Source organism: Tachyglossus aculeatus, chromosome 21 (assembly GCF_015852505.1).
Source record: "Tachyglossus aculeatus isolate mTacAcu1 chromosome 21, mTacAcu1.pri, whole genome shotgun sequence".
NCBI lineage: Eukaryota > Metazoa > Chordata > Mammalia > Monotremata > Tachyglossidae > Tachyglossus > Tachyglossus aculeatus.
In genome coordinates this window covers 10,728,797-10,746,689 of record NC_052086.1, presented here as the reverse complement: position 1 = coordinate 10,746,689, position 17,893 = coordinate 10,728,797, and the positions used below count along the sequence as shown (strand labels likewise).

Genomic DNA, 17,893 nt, shown 5'->3' with positions numbered 1-17,893 from the left:
ACCTCATCTTTAAAATGGGGATTAAGACTGGTGAGCCCCGCGTGGGACAACCTGATCACCTCGTATCCACCCGAGCGCTTAGAACGGTGCCTGGCACACAGTAAGTGCTTAACAAATACCATGATTATCATTAGTCACTTCAACTTCTCTGGGCCTAGGTTACCTCATCTATAAAATGGGGATTAAGACAGTAAGCTCTATGTGGGACAGGGACTATGTCCAACCTGATTAACTAGTATCTATCCCAGTGCTTAGAACAGTGCTTGGCACATAGTAAGCGCTTAACAGGTACCATAATTTATAGTATTAAATCTGCGCCACCCAGCCCTGTCGAGATCTGCCACCCATCCTACTTCGGCATGTCCCAGGACAGCAACGGTGACCGTGGCAACGGTGATGATGGGGGAGCCGGAGGTCTCGGGACGGAGCCCACTCGGAGGGATTGGTGCCAGTGTCGGAGGTTGGCCCCCTGTGCTCTCTAGCCTCTGCCCATCCCGTTCCCACTGGAACAGGAGGTGTGAGGAACGAGGGGGCGGCACGTGGCATAGCGGCGATTAGCACCGGGGGAGGCATAAAGATAAAGATGACAGCCGCTTGGGTTCAGCAAACGCAACCGAGCCAAATAAGGGTTCAAGCTGGCCTATGGGCACCTTGCCTGGCAACATGAGCAGATGGTAAGACCTTCTCGACTACCCCTCTCCCCAACCCCATGAGCCACACAGCCACTGGGATGTGATCTGCACGTTGAAGGCGCTTACTCTTATTAAGGATGATTACGATAATGGTAATTCTGGCGTTTATTAAGCACTTACTGTGGGCTACGCATTGTGCTAAGCGCTGCTGTCGATACAACACAATCTGATCGCGGCAGGAGAGCAGGTATTGCAGCTCCATTTTACCGATGAGGAAAGCGAGGGACAGAGAAGTGAAGTGACTTGCCCAAGTCAAGGGATGCAGCCGGGATGAGAACCCAAGACTCCGTGCCCCTTGCTCTCTGTCCTCTGAGGCCGGGCACCAGAGACGGTGCCGGGCAAAAGCAGCACTGCTCAGGGATGGAGGGACTGGTGCCTGAGCTGGACGGCTCTGTCCACGCCTGCCTCCGGGAGAGCCGGGAGAGCTGGGAGAGCCGGAGGAGCCGGTCAGGGAAAATGGCAGAAGTCGCATTCCAGAGCTCTTTTCTCCTGGGGGATTGGCTGGGAAGCGGGTGGGAGGTGAAGTCGGTGGTTGGGGAGGAGCAAACTGGAAAACTAACAAGGACCAGGCTGTCCTGAAAAGGAAAAGTGTTAGGGCTCAAGGAATTGGGAGAAACCCAGTCCAGGGAAACCCAACGTTAGCCCAGGAACATTGGGAACTGGGTAAGCACCTAAAAATTCACAACTATTTTTTTTTTTTTAAATGATATCTGTTAAGCACCGGTAGAGAAGCAGCATGGCATAGTGGATAGAACATGGGTTCTAATCCTGACTCCACCGCTCATCTGCTATGTGACCTTGGGCAAGTCACGTCTCTTCTCCGTGCCTCAGTCACCTCATCTGTAAAATGGGGATTGAGACTGTGAGCCCTCTGTGGCACAGGGACTGTGTACAACCTGTTTTGCTTGTATCCACTCCGGAACTTAGTAAGTGCTTAACAAATATGATAATAATAATAACGATAATACTATGTGCCTGAGTGCAACCCGACTAATACAGTGCCTGGCACATACTAAGTGCTTAACAAATACGATAATAATAATAATAAGTGCCAGTCACTGTACTAATCAGGTTACACTCGGGCCATGTGCCAAATAATAATAATGATGGTATTTGTTAAGTGCTTACCATGCATGAAGCACTGTTCTAAGGTTACAAGGTGATCAGGTTGTCCCACTTGGGGCTCACAGTCTTAATCCCCATTATACAGATGAGGTAACTGAGGACCAGAGAAGTGAAGTGACTTGCCCAAAGTCACACAGCTGACAAGCGGCAGGGCCAGGATTTGAACCCATGACCTCTGACTCCAAAGCCCGGGCTCTTTCCCCTGAGCCACGCTGCTTCTCTAAGCAGTCTTAGGCTGCTTAAGCATGAGGCTCACAGTCTTAAACCCCATTTTACAGATGAAACAAGAAATGAAGTGACTTGCCCAGTGACCCACAGCACCCAAGCAGCAGAGCTGGGACTAGAACCCAGGTCCTCTGACTGCCAGGCTCTGGCCTTGCTTCTCAGCCACCAGCTCTTTGAAGCAGAGGGTTAAAGACTCTTTGTTACCCAGCTTGAGGTCACTTACAAACAGTCTAAAACAATAGCCAGGAGCCACAGGTGGCCCTCACTCTGGCAAAAACAAGTCCTGCTTTTTAAAACACCCTGATAGAAGCAGCCACTCCCAGCTTCAGGATTTAGAAATGACCTGACCGGAATTTGTCTCCTTATGACTCCAAGACAACCAGTTTGGACTGGGTGGGCCTTGTTAAACTGAGCTGCAGGGGTCCCCTGAGTGGGGGAATGAGGGCAGGGGTGTCTGCCACACTGGGGGTGTTGTGGGGGGAGCCCTGGGAAAGCTTCCATACTGCAAATCTGCCATGCTATCCTGGGCGTCCCCATCTCTTACAGAGAGGCTGGCAGGAGGGAGAGGGGGAGTCTCCAGAGCAGCAATTCCAGACAAAGTTGTGGCTGCTAGTAAGGGCTGGGACTCCTAGGTGTCCACATCCAGGCACATTTGTTAATTGTTAATGGTATTTGTAAAGCCCATACTAGGTCAGGGAATGTACTAAGTGCTGGGGTAAAAACAAGTGCATCAGGTTGGACACAGTCCCTGTCCCACATGGGGCTCACGGTCTTAATTCCACTTTCTAGGGGAGGCCCAGAGACTTGCCCCAAGTCACATAGTGGCAGAGCAGGGGTTAGAACTCGGGTCCTTCTGACGCCCAGGTCCGGGCTTTATCCCCTAGGCCGTGCTGTTTCTCTGCCACGTGGGCCAGAATGATGTGCAATCGCCCAGTGGGAAGGACCCCCAAAACCTAACTCGTCCAATCCAGGCTCCCTGGGTTCCCCTTCTGGCTTCTGAGCTGGTGGGAGCCTATTTTCATCAGCCCTCAAAATGACAGGCGCTCTGGCTCCAATTAGGTGGAAAAATAAACAGACTCTCCCAGGGCTTAGAAGTATCTGCCCTTCCTTATCCCACAGTTTACTTTCTACCCCTTCCATATCTAAGGCTCAGAGCCGTTTATGCCAGTCCGGCCTATTAGCCCTCAGACGCTTTCAACCATCAGAAAGATTTGTTCTCCTCTAAGCAGGATTGTCTTTGTTCGCCCCCTAAGGTGGGGCCGGTCTAGGAATCGGAAGAGCTGGGTTCCAGAACACTACCAGCTCCTAAAAAAACCACCCTTGAAGATGATTCACTTGGGTGTCGCCCCCCTAATCCGCTCGCTGTCAATCGTATTTATTGAGCGCTTATGGTGTGCGGAACACGCGCTTGGGAGAGTCCGATACAACAATAAACAGACATATTTCCTGCCCCCACAGGGAGTTTACAGTCTAGAAGACGAGCTTACAGTCGGGCTCTGGGGGTATTCACTGACGGGAAGAAGCGAGGGCTCAAGGGACACCGTACCAACCGCCAAAGCTACCGTCATTTCCTCGTCGTGGGAGCGCTGCTCTCGACGGGGGGCTCCGTCCCACCCAACGCCCGCCTCCGGGGGAGAGAACCCCTTCGGGCCTCGGTGTCTTTGGCCTCGAAGGGGATGGCGGGATTTGACTCACGTGCTTCCAGCCAGGTCCCAACTGACCACGGGACGTCTCCTTACATCAGTCCCGTCGAGCGGTGGCCCTCGCGCTGTGGAGATCCTCAGCCCTGCTTGATACCAAGGAACACAGAAGGGGGTAAGTTAGTGGTACCAAAATGGACGGGGACGTCTGCAAGGGACGGCCCTGTCAACTGGTTTGCCCCGAGAGAGCAGCGAATGAAGTGGAGGGGGAGGGGAAAGGTTCCTAGTGCTCTGGAGGTGCCAACTGGCCAAGCCGGGGCACCCACGGAATATTTCACCCTGGACTACAACCCGAAGAGGAAGGAGGCATTTTGATGGGGACGGCGGCTGGGCCAGAAGCTAAACGAAACCCGGGAAAACAATTCCTGGGGCTATGGAAATGCCCAGGTTCTGGGGGCCGAGTCCTGGGATTTGCCCAAAGTAAACTCTCGATAAACTTCAGAATAATAAGAATGAAGTCAATCAGTGGTATTTATTGAGTGCTTACTGTGTGCAGAGCACTTGGGAAAGTACAATGAGACAAAGTACAATGTACAATGAGAAGCAGCACGGCCTAGTGGTTACAGCCAGGGCCGGGGAATCAGAAGGACTGTGGGCAAGTCACTTCACTTCTCATGCCTCAGTTACCTCATCTGTAAAATGGGGATTAAGACTGTGAGCCCCACGTGGGACAGGGACTGTGTCCAGTCAACCTGATTACCTGGTACCTCGTATCTACCCCAGGGCTTAGAACAATGTTTGGCACACAGTGAGAGCTTAACAAATACCATAATTATTAATTATTATTATAATATTACAGAGTTGGTAGACATGTTCCCTGCCCACAAGGCGCTTGCAGTTTAAAACCCAGGAGTGCATAATCAGTGGAGGAGAATCAAGCCCAACGTTAAAACAAATGGCTGGGAACACAGATTGTCACTGACTTGTTCAGTTGGGCCCTGCCTGAAAGGGGAAAAAAAAATAGTTGGCCAGAGAAGCGATCCTAAAGATAATAAGGAGCATCGTTAACAAGGTATAAGATCATCAGAGCAAACTGCAGAATCCACCAAATTTCAGAAAATCACCAAAGCAAATATTGATGTTTGTGGGCTCGGATAGAGAGACACCTGTGAAAACTGCTGCTGCTGTGAAAACACGACAAGCATGAGGGAAGAGGCTAGGCTGGCTGTGACCTGGGTTCTGATCCCAGCTCCTCCGCTTGTCTGCTGTGTGATCTTGGACAAGTCCCTTCACTTCTCTGGGCCTCAGTTACCTCATCTGTAAAATGGGGATTAGGACTGTGAGCATTATGTGGGATAGGGACCGTGTCCAACCCCATTAGCTTGTACGTACTCCAGCGTTTAGTAGAGGGCCTGGCACATAGTAAGCGCTTTAAAAACACCATAAACAACAACCATAAACAACATGCGTACCTATGCATAGGTGGGCAGCAGTGTGACCTAATGGGAAGAGCCCGGGTCTGGGATTCAGAGGACCTAGGCTCTCATCTCTGCTCTGTCACCTACTTGCTAGATGACCTCAGACAAGTCATTTAACTCCTCTGGATCTGTTTCCTCACTGTAAAATGTGAATTTGATACCTGTTCTCCCCCAATCAATGGTGTTTAATGGGTGCTTACTACAGAGCGGAGCACTGTACTAGGCAGTTGGGGAGAGTACGCTACAACGGAGTTGGCAGACACGGTCCCTGCTCACAAAGAGCTTACGGTCTAAATGGGGAGACAGACATCAATAAAAAAATACTTTTTGGATTGGGAGACCCATTTAGGACAGGGACTGAGTCCAACCTGATTTCTTGCATCTTACCCCACGGTTTAGCACAGTGCTTGACACATACTAAGTGCTTAACGAATACCATCATATCCTTATACGCCCTTTCCCTTTCTGATTTATTTTAATATCTGTCTTCCCCTGTAGATTGTAAGCTCCTTGTGGGCAGGGATCATGTCTATCAAATCTATCATACTGTACCCTTCCAAAAGGTTAGTACAGTGCTCTGCACAGAGTAAGCACTCAAGAAGTACCACTGAGTGACTGACACGTCAGCTCCGAGAGCACCATATTCCCACCTGCCTTCTTTTCTTGTCCACCAGCCGCCTATGCCATTTGAGGCTTTGCTTTTATTTCTTCTGCCCTCCTTATTGAATAAGGATGAACATGCCATTTATTAAAGCACGCAGTCTGGGCCACTGTTCAAAACCCTGGTGCAGATGATGATCAGATCAGACATACTATTATTCTGGTATTCGGTAATAATGATGATAATAGTAGCCATAGTAATAACAACTGGCATTTGTTAAGCACTTGCTACATGTCAAGCACTGGGATAGATGCAAGATGATCTGGTTGGACACAGTCCCTGCCCGACATGAGGAGAGAGAACAGGGATTAAAATGACAACAACATTATATGACGACAACATGTTTCTAGACTGGAAGTTTGTTGTGGGCAGGGAACGTGTCTACCGGCTCTCTCCCAAGCACGTTGTACAGTGCCCTGCACGCAGTAAGCGCTCAGTAAATCCCATTGGTTGATTGATGTTCCCTGATCGTGAAGAGCTTAATTACTATGGCATTTGTTAACCTTACAACTTGTCAATCAGCGGACGGAATGATTGGAGTGCTTACTTGTCCCTTGTTACCCGATGTCTTGAATCTGTTGGGCGGCGCTCAGGGGCCCCACAGGTCCCTCACTTTGCCCTAGATGCTTGGCAGGACCTCAAGGGGCCGTGGGTGTGGCGTCACTGTCTGAGTCCTCTGGTCCGACCGGTCCCGGGGCCGGTGCTGGCAAACTGGGCCCCACCCCGGGGTGGCCACGGGGCCGGCAAGATGGCAGACACACACCTCGCTTTCCCAGATTGCGGGGGTGGCATTCTGGCAAAAACAGCTGGCATGGTACCCGCTCTCGGTGGGGCAGAGTGGGAAGGGCATCCATCGGACACACCCAGGTCTCTCACTTTGACAGTAAGGTTCTGTTGCTCTCTCGCTTCTGGGAAACAGCGTGGCTTACAGAGGAGTCTGCAGAGACCCGGGTCCTCACCCTGGCTCCTCCTCTTGGGCAAGTCACTTCGTTTCTCCAGGCCTCAGTTTCCTCAGTTGTAAAATGGGGTTTCAATTCCTGTTCTCCCTCCCTTCTGGACTCTGAGCCCCACGTGGAACAGGGACTGTGAGCGACGTGATTATCTCAGTGTGGCCTAGTGGATAGATAGAGCCCAGCCCTGGGAGTCAGAGGACTTGGATTCCAATCCTGGCCCTACCACTTGTCTGCTGCGTGACCTTGGGCAAGCCAACTTCACTTCTCTGTGCCTTAGTTAACTAATCTGTAAAATGGGGATTATGACTGTGAGCCCCATATGGGACAGGGAGTGTGTCCAACCCAATCACCTTATCTACCCCAGCATTTAATACAGTGCCTGGTACTTAGTGAGTGCTTAAGAAATACCACAATTATTATTATTATTATTGACCCAGTGCTTAATCCAGTGTTGGAACACAGTACATGCTTCACAAATACCATAACCATTATTATTATTATTATTATCATCATTATTACTAGGTGCCTCCCATCTCTGGGAGTTTGGTGTCCTGTTCTGTGGCTTCCTGCTGGTTTTTGCTCTGCAAAAGACAGGCCCACCAGCTGACCGGTTTGGGTGAAGCAGGAAAAATACACAAATAAAAATGATCGGTCGTCGATGGTATTTATCGAACATCTCCCATGGGCAGAGCACTGCTCCAAGTACTTGGCAAAGTACAACAGAGTTAGCAGATATGATCCCTGCCCTCAAGGACCTCCTCCAGCCTATAGCAGATATATCAACCGGTGGTATTTATTGAGCACTTACTGTGTGCAGAGCTTTGTACTTGGGAGAGCACAATACCCACCCACAAGGAGCTTCAAGTCTAGAGAACTTTAAGTGCCCCCGGCCAACAGTGGCTTGGATGAAAGGGGATTTTGGGAGCGGCTGTGGTTCGCTCATCTCCCCCTCAAGTGCACCTGAATTCGCGATTTTTAATCTCTCATTCAGGGGTGGCTGTGGTTCCCTCCCTACTAAAGGGCTTGATTTTCCACATTAAGGTATTTCAGCCATTTCAATCCTACCCAGTTGGAACTGGCTCCGTTTGGCCACAATTCACCCTCAGAGTGGACTTGTGGCTTTTTTTCGTTTGTTTTGAGTGAGATCCAGTCCGGACTGTGAGCCCCATGTGGGACTGGGTTGGATCTGATAAACCTATATCTACCCCAGCACTTAGTACGGTGGTTGGCACATAGTACACATCGACTACAATAGTAATAATAATGATAATGATAAAGAAAGACCTCAATGTCCCCAAGTTCTCTCTTCATTACAGTCCCACATTTCCTCCGTCCATCAGGCCACCTTGCCAGCAGCTATTCAAACATCCAAAACTGAACTCATCTTCCCGCCACCACCCTCCATCTCTCAAGCCCCAAACCTTGTCGCCTTCCTTGACTCCTCCCTCTCTTTCGATCAGCGGTATTTATTAAGCCCTTCCTGTGTGCAGAGCACTGTACTAAGCGCTTGTGGGAGGACAATACAGCAGAGTCACTAGACATGTTCCCTTGCCGTGAAGCAACGTGGCTTAGTGGAAAGAGCCCGGGCTTGGGAGGCAGAGGAAGTAGGTTCTTATCCCTCCTCTGTCACTTGTCAGCTGCGTGACTTTGGGCAAGTGACTTCACTTCTCTGGGCCTCAGTTTCCTCATCTGTAAAACAGGGATGAAGACTGTGAGCCCCACGTGGGACAATCTGATGATCTTGTATCTATCCCAGCACTTAGAACGGTGCTTGGCACATAGTAAGTGCTTAACAAATACCATCTTCCTCATCCTTGCCCACAACAAGCTTACAGTTTTTCAACCCCCGCATTGAGTCCATCACTGAATCCTAGCAGCTCTTCATCCACCACATCTCCAGGATCTGTTTCTTCCTCCCCATCCCACGCCCGTCCCGGCACTTACAACCTCACAGCTCCAAGACGGCACCGGCCTCTTGATTGACCTCCCTGCCTTCAGTCCTCTCCAGGCCGTTTTTTCAGTCTGCCCTCCAGATCATCTTCCTAAATCGCTGTGCTCCACATCCCACCCCACTCCTCGAAAAAAATCACCTTCCCCGATTAATCTCTCAATGCCACTTCAGCATCATGTCTGTTTATTGTGATATTGTCCTCTCCCTAGCGCTCAGTATAGTGCTCTACAAACGGTAAGCGTTCAAATACGATTAAATGAAAGCAAGAGGCTATTTCACCCCCTCCTCCCACCCTCACAAGCACTGCACTGATTCATATATATTTACACTCTAATGCTTCCTCCTATTGGTAATGACTTTTATTCTTCTCCACCAGAGTCTAAGCTCCCTAAGCTACGAAGTCTACTATACTCTCCCAAGCCCCAAGTACAGTACTCTGCACAGAATAAGTGCTCAATAAAGACTACTGTCCATAAAGGACTGAAGAAGAGGGAAGCAGTATGGCGTAGTGCCTGGAAGTCAGAAGGTCATGGGTTCTAATCCTGGCTCCACCACGTCTGCTGTGTGACCTTGGGCAAGTCACTTCACTTCTCTGGGCCTCAATTACTTCATCTGTAAAACAGGGATTAAGAGCGAGAGCCCCATGCAGGACTCAGACTGTGTCCAACCTAATAAAAACTTATCTACACCAGTTCTTGGCACACTGTAAGCAATTAATAAGTACCGTAACTATTATTACTGTTATTATCCTACATGCACCACTGCAAATTAAGAGCTATTGGGTCAACTTTATAAGCAAAAAGCATCTACTCCAGTTGATCCAGTGCACTGTTCTAAGCACTTGGAAAAGTATAGGGACTTACATTTTAGAAGGGATTCAGTGAAGCTCCAAAAAACCCAAAGTTTTCACATAGGAAGTCCTGATTTATAAAGGATAACTCAAACAGGTTTCAAGTGGAAAATGGAAGGAACTTTCAGGGAAAACCAACTTTTCTCCCTGAAAACTAGTAAAGGATATAAGTATATCAAAGGGCAGAGTTGGGGTGTCAAAATGGCCCTGAGTGTTTTTTTTTTCCTAGAGAAAGTCTTTGGAAGAGTCTTGTGTTATACATTAACTTCCTTTAATATCCCCTTTCATCTGCTCTCAGAGGGAACTGGAACCTTGTTAGTGGCTAAAAAGGTCAACGGGGTTCTCCTAGTCCCACCCAAACGAATCAAAAAATGGGATAAAATTGCTTTATGAGGAGATGAAATGTGGATGTGGGTGGGGGGTGGAGGGCAATGAAGCAGGGAGGGTACTCACCCAGCTGGAAAAGGGGGATGGAAAAAGATGGAAAAGCAGCGTGGCCTGGGAGTTGGAGGACTCTAGGTTCATTAAATCATTCATTCAATCGTGTTTATTGAACACTTACTGTGTGCAGAGCACTGTACTAAGCACTTGGAAAGTACAATTCAGCAACAAATAGAGACCATCCCTGCCCAGAAAGGACTCACAGTCTCCAGTTCCGGCTCTGCCACTTCCTGCTGTGTGACCTCGGGCAAGCCCCTTCATTTCTCTGGGCCTCAGTTCCCTCATCTGTAAAATGGGGATTAAGACTATGAGCTCTATGTGGGACAGGGACTGTGTCCAACTCAATTTTCTTGTATCTACCCCAGAGCTTAGTGCATAGTAAGTGTCCCACGTGGGACAACCTGATCACCATGTATCTACTCCAGAGCTTAGAACAGTGCTAAGCACACAGTAAGTGCTTAATAAATACCACTACTATTATACTAAGCACTTAAATATTTAAAATAAAAACCAATAACAGAAGGTTCAGTTTTACTCGGCCCTGGTAAGGTAAGTTCTACTAGTAGTGAGAGAACATATCAGTATCCCCTTGCTTCCTGGCAGCGGGAGAGTAATCCCTAAAGAATTAGGAGAAGAAAAGAGGTGGGGGGGAATTCAGAATAGACTGACAGATGAAGCAGTATGGCCTTGCGGATAAAGCATGGGCTAGTGAGGCAGAAGACCTGGGTTCTAATCCCCGATCTGCCACTTGCCTTCTGTGTGACCTTGGGCAAATCATCAACAGTATTCATTCATTCAATCGTATTTATTGAGTGCTTACTGTGTGCAGAGCACTGTACTAAGCGCTTGGGAAGTACAAGTTGGCAACATATAGAGATGGTCCCTACGCAACAATGGGCTATTGTGTGCTTACTGTGTGCACAGCACTGCTGAACTCTTGGGAGAGTAAACAGTTGATAGACACGTTTCCAAATCACTTCAATTCTCTGTGCCTCAGTTTCCTCAACTGCAAAATGGGGATTCAGTACCTCTTCTCCCTCCTAACTTAGACGGTGAGCCCCACGTGGGACAGGGACTGTATCTGGCCTGATTAACTTGTATTTATCCCAGAGTTTAGAACAGTGCTTGACAAATAATAAGCACTTTAAATACCATTAAAAATAAAAAAGATCCCCAAAAACTCTGCTAGTCCCCTCCCAGTTTTCTGTCCTGGCTTTCGGGCCTTCTTGGAAAAACTATCAAGGATCAACTTTTCCGGGCCACTGGCTTTAGGGCTCCTATCTGGCCAGAAAGCAAATCCCTTGCAACACTTGGTTCTTAAAACCTGCTGATTTGTGCAGTGGAGACTGAAACTCCTAACAGTGCTTGGCACATAGTAAGCGCTTAACAAATACCATAATGATTATTATTATTATAAGCAGGGATTGCATCTACCAACTGTAGTATACTGTTCTTTCCCAAGTGCTCTGTCCAATGCTCTGCCCGCAATGAGTGCTAAATATATACCAGTGATTGGAGAAGCTGCTGAGCAGCGTGGGCTGGTGGAAATAGCCCAGGCTGGGCAGTCAGAGGCCCTGGGTTCTAATTCTGACACTGCCACTTGCCTGCTCTGTGACCTTGGGTAAGTCACTTCACTTCACTTCCCTCATCTGTAAAATGGGGATTCAATACCCGTTCTTCAACTTAGACTGTGTGCCCTGTGTGGGATAGGAACTGTTTCTCACAAAATCATTCTGTATCATCCCCTGCACTCAGAATGGTGCTTAACACACAGTAAGCAATTAAATGCCACAGTTGTTTTTATTATTATTACAGCCTGAACCACGAAATGATAGTGCTCGAACCACACTCGTGAGCCAGGTTTAGCAGGCCACGAACGAAACTCTGCGGTGTTAAATGGAGCACTCGGCCATAACCAGCACAACGCTGCCTTCCTCCCACCACCAAACAAATGACCAATTGGGGACACGGCGAGTTCCCTTCCAGATGACCACAATCCTGTGGCCTTACCCCCTCTGACATCAGCGGTCCCAGGGCCCCAGGAGCTAAAGCCGCAGTGGTGATACCAACCCCTAATTCTTCCTCTGGGCCTTCCGTGGGGATGATTTCAAAGCTCCCTATGAGCGTTGGTGAAAGAAATCACAAGACTTTTCTGGATGTTGGAGGATTGCCTTTTCCGTGTTTCCAATGAAATAGTTATGGCCAAAGCAGGAGACAGGATTGTTCTAGAGCGGAACCTGGATTCGTTCAAAAACGGTCCTCCTCATCATCATGCTTTCTGTGTGCAGAGCACTGCACACAACACTTTGTGGCAAGGCACTGCCCTGAGTGCTGTCTGTGTACAGAGCCTGATACATCCGGAGTGCAGAGCACTGCACTGGGTGCCCTCTGTGTGCAGAACACTGCCCGAAACACTTAGAAACATCAACCCCAAGGCTCCCTCCAGTTATCGCCTCATCTCCCTCCAAACCATTCCTCTCCAAACTCCTCTGAGCAAGATGTCTACATCTGCCGTCTCAAGTTCTTCTCCTCCAATTCTCTCCTGGACCCCCTCCAATCTGGCTTCCGTCCCCTTCACTCCACAGAAACCGCCCTCTCAAAGGTCACCGATGACCTCCTTCTTGCCAAATCCAACGGCCTCTACTCCATCCTAATCCTCCTCGACCTCTCGGCTGCCTTCGACACCGTGGAAGACACCGACACCCCCTGTTCCTGGAAACATCATCCAACCGTGGCTTCACTGACCCTGTCCTCTCCTGGTTCTCCTCCTATCTCTCTGGCCGCTCATTCTCAATCTCTTTTGCAGGCTCCTCATTTGCCTCCTACCCGCTAACTGTGGGGATCCCTCAAGGTTCAGTTCTGGGTCCCCTTTTATTCTCCATAAACACCCACTCCCTCGGAGAACTCATTCACTCCCATGGTTTCAACTACCACCTCTATGCAAATGATACCCAAATCTACAATGCCAGCCCTGATCGCTCTCCCTCTCTGCAGTCTCGCTTTTCCTCCTGTCTTCAAGACATCTCTATGCTGGATATCCTGCCGTCACCTCAAACTTAACATGCCTAAAACAGAGCTCCTTATCTTCCCACCCAAACCCTGTCCTCCCCCTGACTTTCCCATCACTGCAGATGGAACCCCCATCCTTCCTGCCTCACAAGCCTATAACCTTGGCGTTATTCTTGACCCCTCTCTCTCATTCGACCACATATTTAGTCCATCACTAAATCCTGTTGGGTCCACATTTACAACATCGCTAACACCCATTCCTTATCCAAACTGCTACCACGTTAATCCAATCACTTATCCTATCCTGCCTCGATTACTATATTGAGCCTCTATGCTGACCTCCCAGCCTCCTGTCTCTCCCCACGCCAGTCCATAATTCACTCTGCTGCCCGGATCATTTTTCTACAAAAACGTTCAAGTCATGTTTCCCCACTCCTCAAGAAACTCCAGCGGTTGCCCATTCTCCTTTATATCAGACAGAAACTACTCACCATTGGCTTTAAAGCACTCCATCACTTTGCCCCCTCCTACCTCACCCCTCTTGACTGTAAACTCATCATGAGCAGGGAATGTGTCTGTTTATTGTTGTATTGTACTTAGTACAGTCCTCTGTACACAGTAAGCGCTCAGTTAATACGATTGACTGATTGGCTACTCTCCTATTACAACCCAGCCCTCACATGTCCCTCCTCTAATGCTAATCTTCTCACTAGACCTCAATCTCGTCTATCTCGACACGGACCTCTGGCCCAAATCCTGCCCCAGGCCTAGAATGCTCTCCTTCCTCATTACTCTCCCCACCTTCAAAGTCATATTGAAGGCCCATCTCCTCCAAGAAGCATTCCCTGACTAAGCCCTCCTTTCCTCTTCTCTCACTCCCTTCTGTATCACCCTGACTTGCTCCCTTCAAACATCCTCCCTCCCTGCCCGACATCACTTATGTAGATATCTGTAATTTATTTATTTCTATTAATGTCTCTCTCCCCCTCTAGACTGTAAGCTCACTGTGGGCAGGGAATGTGTCTGCTTATTATTATATTATATTCTTCCAAGTGCTTAGTACAGTGCTCTGCACACAATAAGCAGTCAATAAATAACAACCGACTGACAGTAGAATTAATCGACAATCCCTGCTCTGGAGACATTTTCAATTTAACTGTGCTCCCTAACCACCCCACTCCCCCTTACTATTTCAAGTGGAATGGATACACTTCACAACCTCTCTCTAACCTGTAGAGAATCCCTAGCTTTCAATCATTCAGTTGTATTTATTGAAGGTTTACTGTACTGTACTAAGTGCTTGGTAAAGTACAATACAACAATACAGAGTGACAATCCCTGCCCACAACGAGCTCATGGTCTTTGTAGAAGAGGGGAGACAGAGATCAGGACAAATAGACTGTGTATTATGAGAAGCAGCGTGGCTCAGTGGAAACAGCCCGGGCTTTGGAGTCAGTGGTCATGGGTTCAAATCCGCCAACTTTGGGCAAGTCACTTAACTTCTCTGTGCCTCAGTTACCTCATTTGTAAAATGGTGAATTAAAACTGTGAGCCCCCCGTGGGACAACCTAATTACCTTGTAACCCACCCCAGCGCTTAGAACAGTGCTTTGCACATAGTAAGCGCTTAACAAATACCATTATTATTATTATTATGCCTTGAGTTGGTTTTTGTTTGTTTTTTAATATGAGTCACACTTTGGGTCTTCAACCGCAAAGGAATCGAGTAACATTCAGTATCCCCTAAGCTTTGGAACTTCAGCAAACAAAGCAAATGCCACTAAGAGCCTCCCGTTTGCTCCCTTTACTCTCCAACAACTTGACTTTTTGGACCTTACGGGTCCCCAACCGATCTGCGCAAGCCCCGGCTCGATAGAAGGACAGAATCTGGTGGAGTTCCTAAAATCTCAGCTGTGTGACTTTGGGCAGGTCACTTAACTTCTCTGTGCCTCAGTTACCTCATCTGTAAATGGGGATTAAGACTGTGAGCCCCACCTGGGACAACCTGATAACCCTGCACTTCCCCCAGCGCTTGGCACATAGTGAACGCTTAACAAGCATCATCATCATCATGAGAAAGGCCCGGATTCGGGAAACCCTCTGCTGTCCAGTGAACGTGAATGCTGTACCCCTTATACCCTGGTGGCTCAGAGACCCTCCTCTCCCCACTGCGAACCTGGCCTGTGACTAACCCGGGGCCGGCGGCGATGGCTGGGGGTGAGATTGGGTAAAAAAAAAAGTGGGAATAGGGGTTCCAGAAGATACAGTTTTCCTGGAACAATGTGATGTGCCCTCACCCCCCACCTCCCCTCAGTGTGGGACCTGAGGGGTCCCCCGGAGCAGAAGAGGAGGGCCAGATCCCCAAACCTGGGGGAGAAGGTTCCTGAGACACGTAACACCCCCCTTCAGTGTGGGGCTGGATCCCGAGGGTCCTCAGAGGGGGGCATCTGGGCCCTGAGGACCCTCCCTGAAAGGCTCCCCCGGGGCTGGACGCTGCAGGGCAGGGAGGAGGGCAGATTCCCAGGCTTGGGGGTCCCAGTGGGAAGAAGGTTCCTGGGACATGTGACGCCCCCCCCCCCCCCCCACCTTCAGGTATGGAGCTGAGTCTCGAGGGTCCTCGGAGGGGGCATCTGGGCACTGAGGACCCTCCCCCGGGAAGGAGCCCGGGCTTGGGAGTCAGAGGTTGTGGGTCCTAATCCCGGCCCCACCACTTGTCAGCTGTGTGACTTTAGGCAAGTCACTTCATTTCTCTGGGCCTGAGTTCTCTCATCTGTCAAACGGGGATGAAGACTGCGAGCCCCACGTGGGACCACCCAATGACCTTGTATCCCTCCCAGCACTTAGAATGGTGCTTGGTACATAGTAAGCACCTAAGAAGTACCATCATTACAATTATTATTAACGTTTCCGGATTTCAGTTCCCTCATCTGTCAAACGGGGATGAAGACTGTGAGCCCCACGTGGGACCACCCGATGACCCTGTATCCCTCCCAGAGCTTATAACAGAGCTTGGCACATAGTAAGCGCTTAACAAGTACCATCATTACTATTATTATCAACGTTTCTGGGCCTCAGTTCCCCCATCTGTCAAACGGGGATGAAGACTGTCAACCCCACGTGGGACCACCCGATGACCTTGTATCCCTCCCAGCGCTTAAAACGGTGCTTGGCACATAGTAAGCGCTTAAGAAGTACCATCATTACTATTATTATTAACGTTTCTGGGTCTCATTTCCTCATCTGTCAAACGGGGATGAAGACTGTCAGCCCCACGTGGGGGCACCCGATGACCCTGAATCCCTCCCAGCGCTTATAACAGAGCTTGGCACATAGTAAGCGCTTAAGAAGTACCATCATTACTATTATTATTAACGTTTCTGGGTCTCATTTCCTCATCTGTCAAACGGGGATGAAGACTGTCAGCCCCACGTGGGACCACCCGATGACCTTATATCCCTCCCAGCACTTATAACAGAGCTTGGCACATAGTAAGCGCTTAACAAGTACCATCATTACTATTATTATCAACGTTTCTGGGCCTCAGTTCCCTCATCTGTCAAACGGGGATGAAGACTGTGAGCCCCACGTGGGACCACCCGATGACCTTGCCTCCCCCCCAGCGCTTAAAACAGTACTTGGCACATAGTAAACGCTTAAGAAGTACCATCATTACTATTATTATTAACGTTTCTGGGTCTCATTTCCTCATCTGTCAAACGGGGATGAAGACTGTCAGCCCCACGTGGGGCCACCCGATGACCCTGTATCCCTCCCAGCGCTTATAACAGAGCTTGGCACATAGTAAGCGCTTAAGAAGTACCATCATTACTATTATTATCAACGTTTCTGGGCCTCAGTTCCCTCATCTGTCAAACGGGGATGAAGACTGTGAGCCCCACGTGGGACCACCCGATGACCTTGCCTCCCTCCCAGCGCTTAGAACAGTGCTTGGCACATTGTAAGCGCTTAACACCATGATTATTATGACCCCAGCCGGGAGGCAGGTGAGGTTCCTCCCCCTGTCCCCTCAGGTGTGGGCAAGGGAGCGGGGGCCCAGGATTCCTCGGAGGAGGAGGATGAAAGGAGGAAGGGTGGTGGTCGTCGTCGTCGTCCTGAAGGGCCGGGATCCGCTCACCTGCCACCGCCTCCGCTCCGCCACAGGACTGGCCGGGGCCCGTGGCCGCCGGCCCTCAGGCGGCTGTCCGTCAGGCGAACCATCCCGCCCCTCAATGACGTCACTTCCGGGACTCCCCCGGCGACTGTCCGTCAGCCGGACCGTCCCGCCCTCAGAATGACGTCACTTTCGGGGAGCGCCGTCCCTCGGGCGACTGTCCGTCAAACCGACCGACCGCCCCCCTCAATGACGTCACGCCCGGGGCTGCCGTCCCCCCTGGCAACTGTCCGTCAGGGGCGCTGCCCCCGCCTCTCAATGACGTCACTTCCGGGGCTGCCGCGCCCCCTCCCCTCGGGCGGCTGTCCGTCAAGCCCCTCAATGACGTCACCTCTGGGGCCACCGTCCCCCGGGCGACTGTCCCCGCCCCTCAATGACGTCACTAACGGGGAGGCCGTCCGTCAGGCCCCCAATCAATCACCCGGGCGACTGTCCCCGCCCCTCGATGACGTCACTAACGGGGAGGCCGTCCGTCAGGCCCCACAATCAATCAATCATTCATTCAATCAATCAATCAATCATATTTATTGAGCGCTTACTGTGTGCAGGGCACTGTACTAAGCGCCTGGGAAGTACAAGTTGGCAACATGTAGAGACGGTCCCTACCCAACAGTGGGCTCACAGTCTTGACGTCCCTTCAGGTACCCGCCCCTCGCCCTGCTATAATATTAATCAATCAATCAATCAATCATATTTCT

General features: G+C 49.9%; 1 protein-coding gene across 2 annotated transcripts in view; it reads right to left on the bottom strand.

Moving 5' to 3' along the window:
- FAM234A (family with sequence similarity 234 member A) overlaps window positions 1-17,244 on the bottom strand; it is a 28,899-nt gene extending 11,655 nt beyond the window's left edge. The window contains exons 1-2 of one of the 2 annotated variants that reach the window (XM_038762916.1): window positions 17,160-17,244; window positions 3,738-3,828 (exon numbers count right to left, since the gene is read on the bottom strand). The gene's annotated coding sequence lies outside the window, so the exon portion shown is untranslated. Of the gene's footprint in view, window positions 1-3,737; window positions 3,832-17,159 lie in introns of both variants that reach the window. The other variant, XM_038762917.1, reaches the window with a different exon arrangement.
- Window positions 17,245-17,893: the final 649 nt, after the last annotated feature.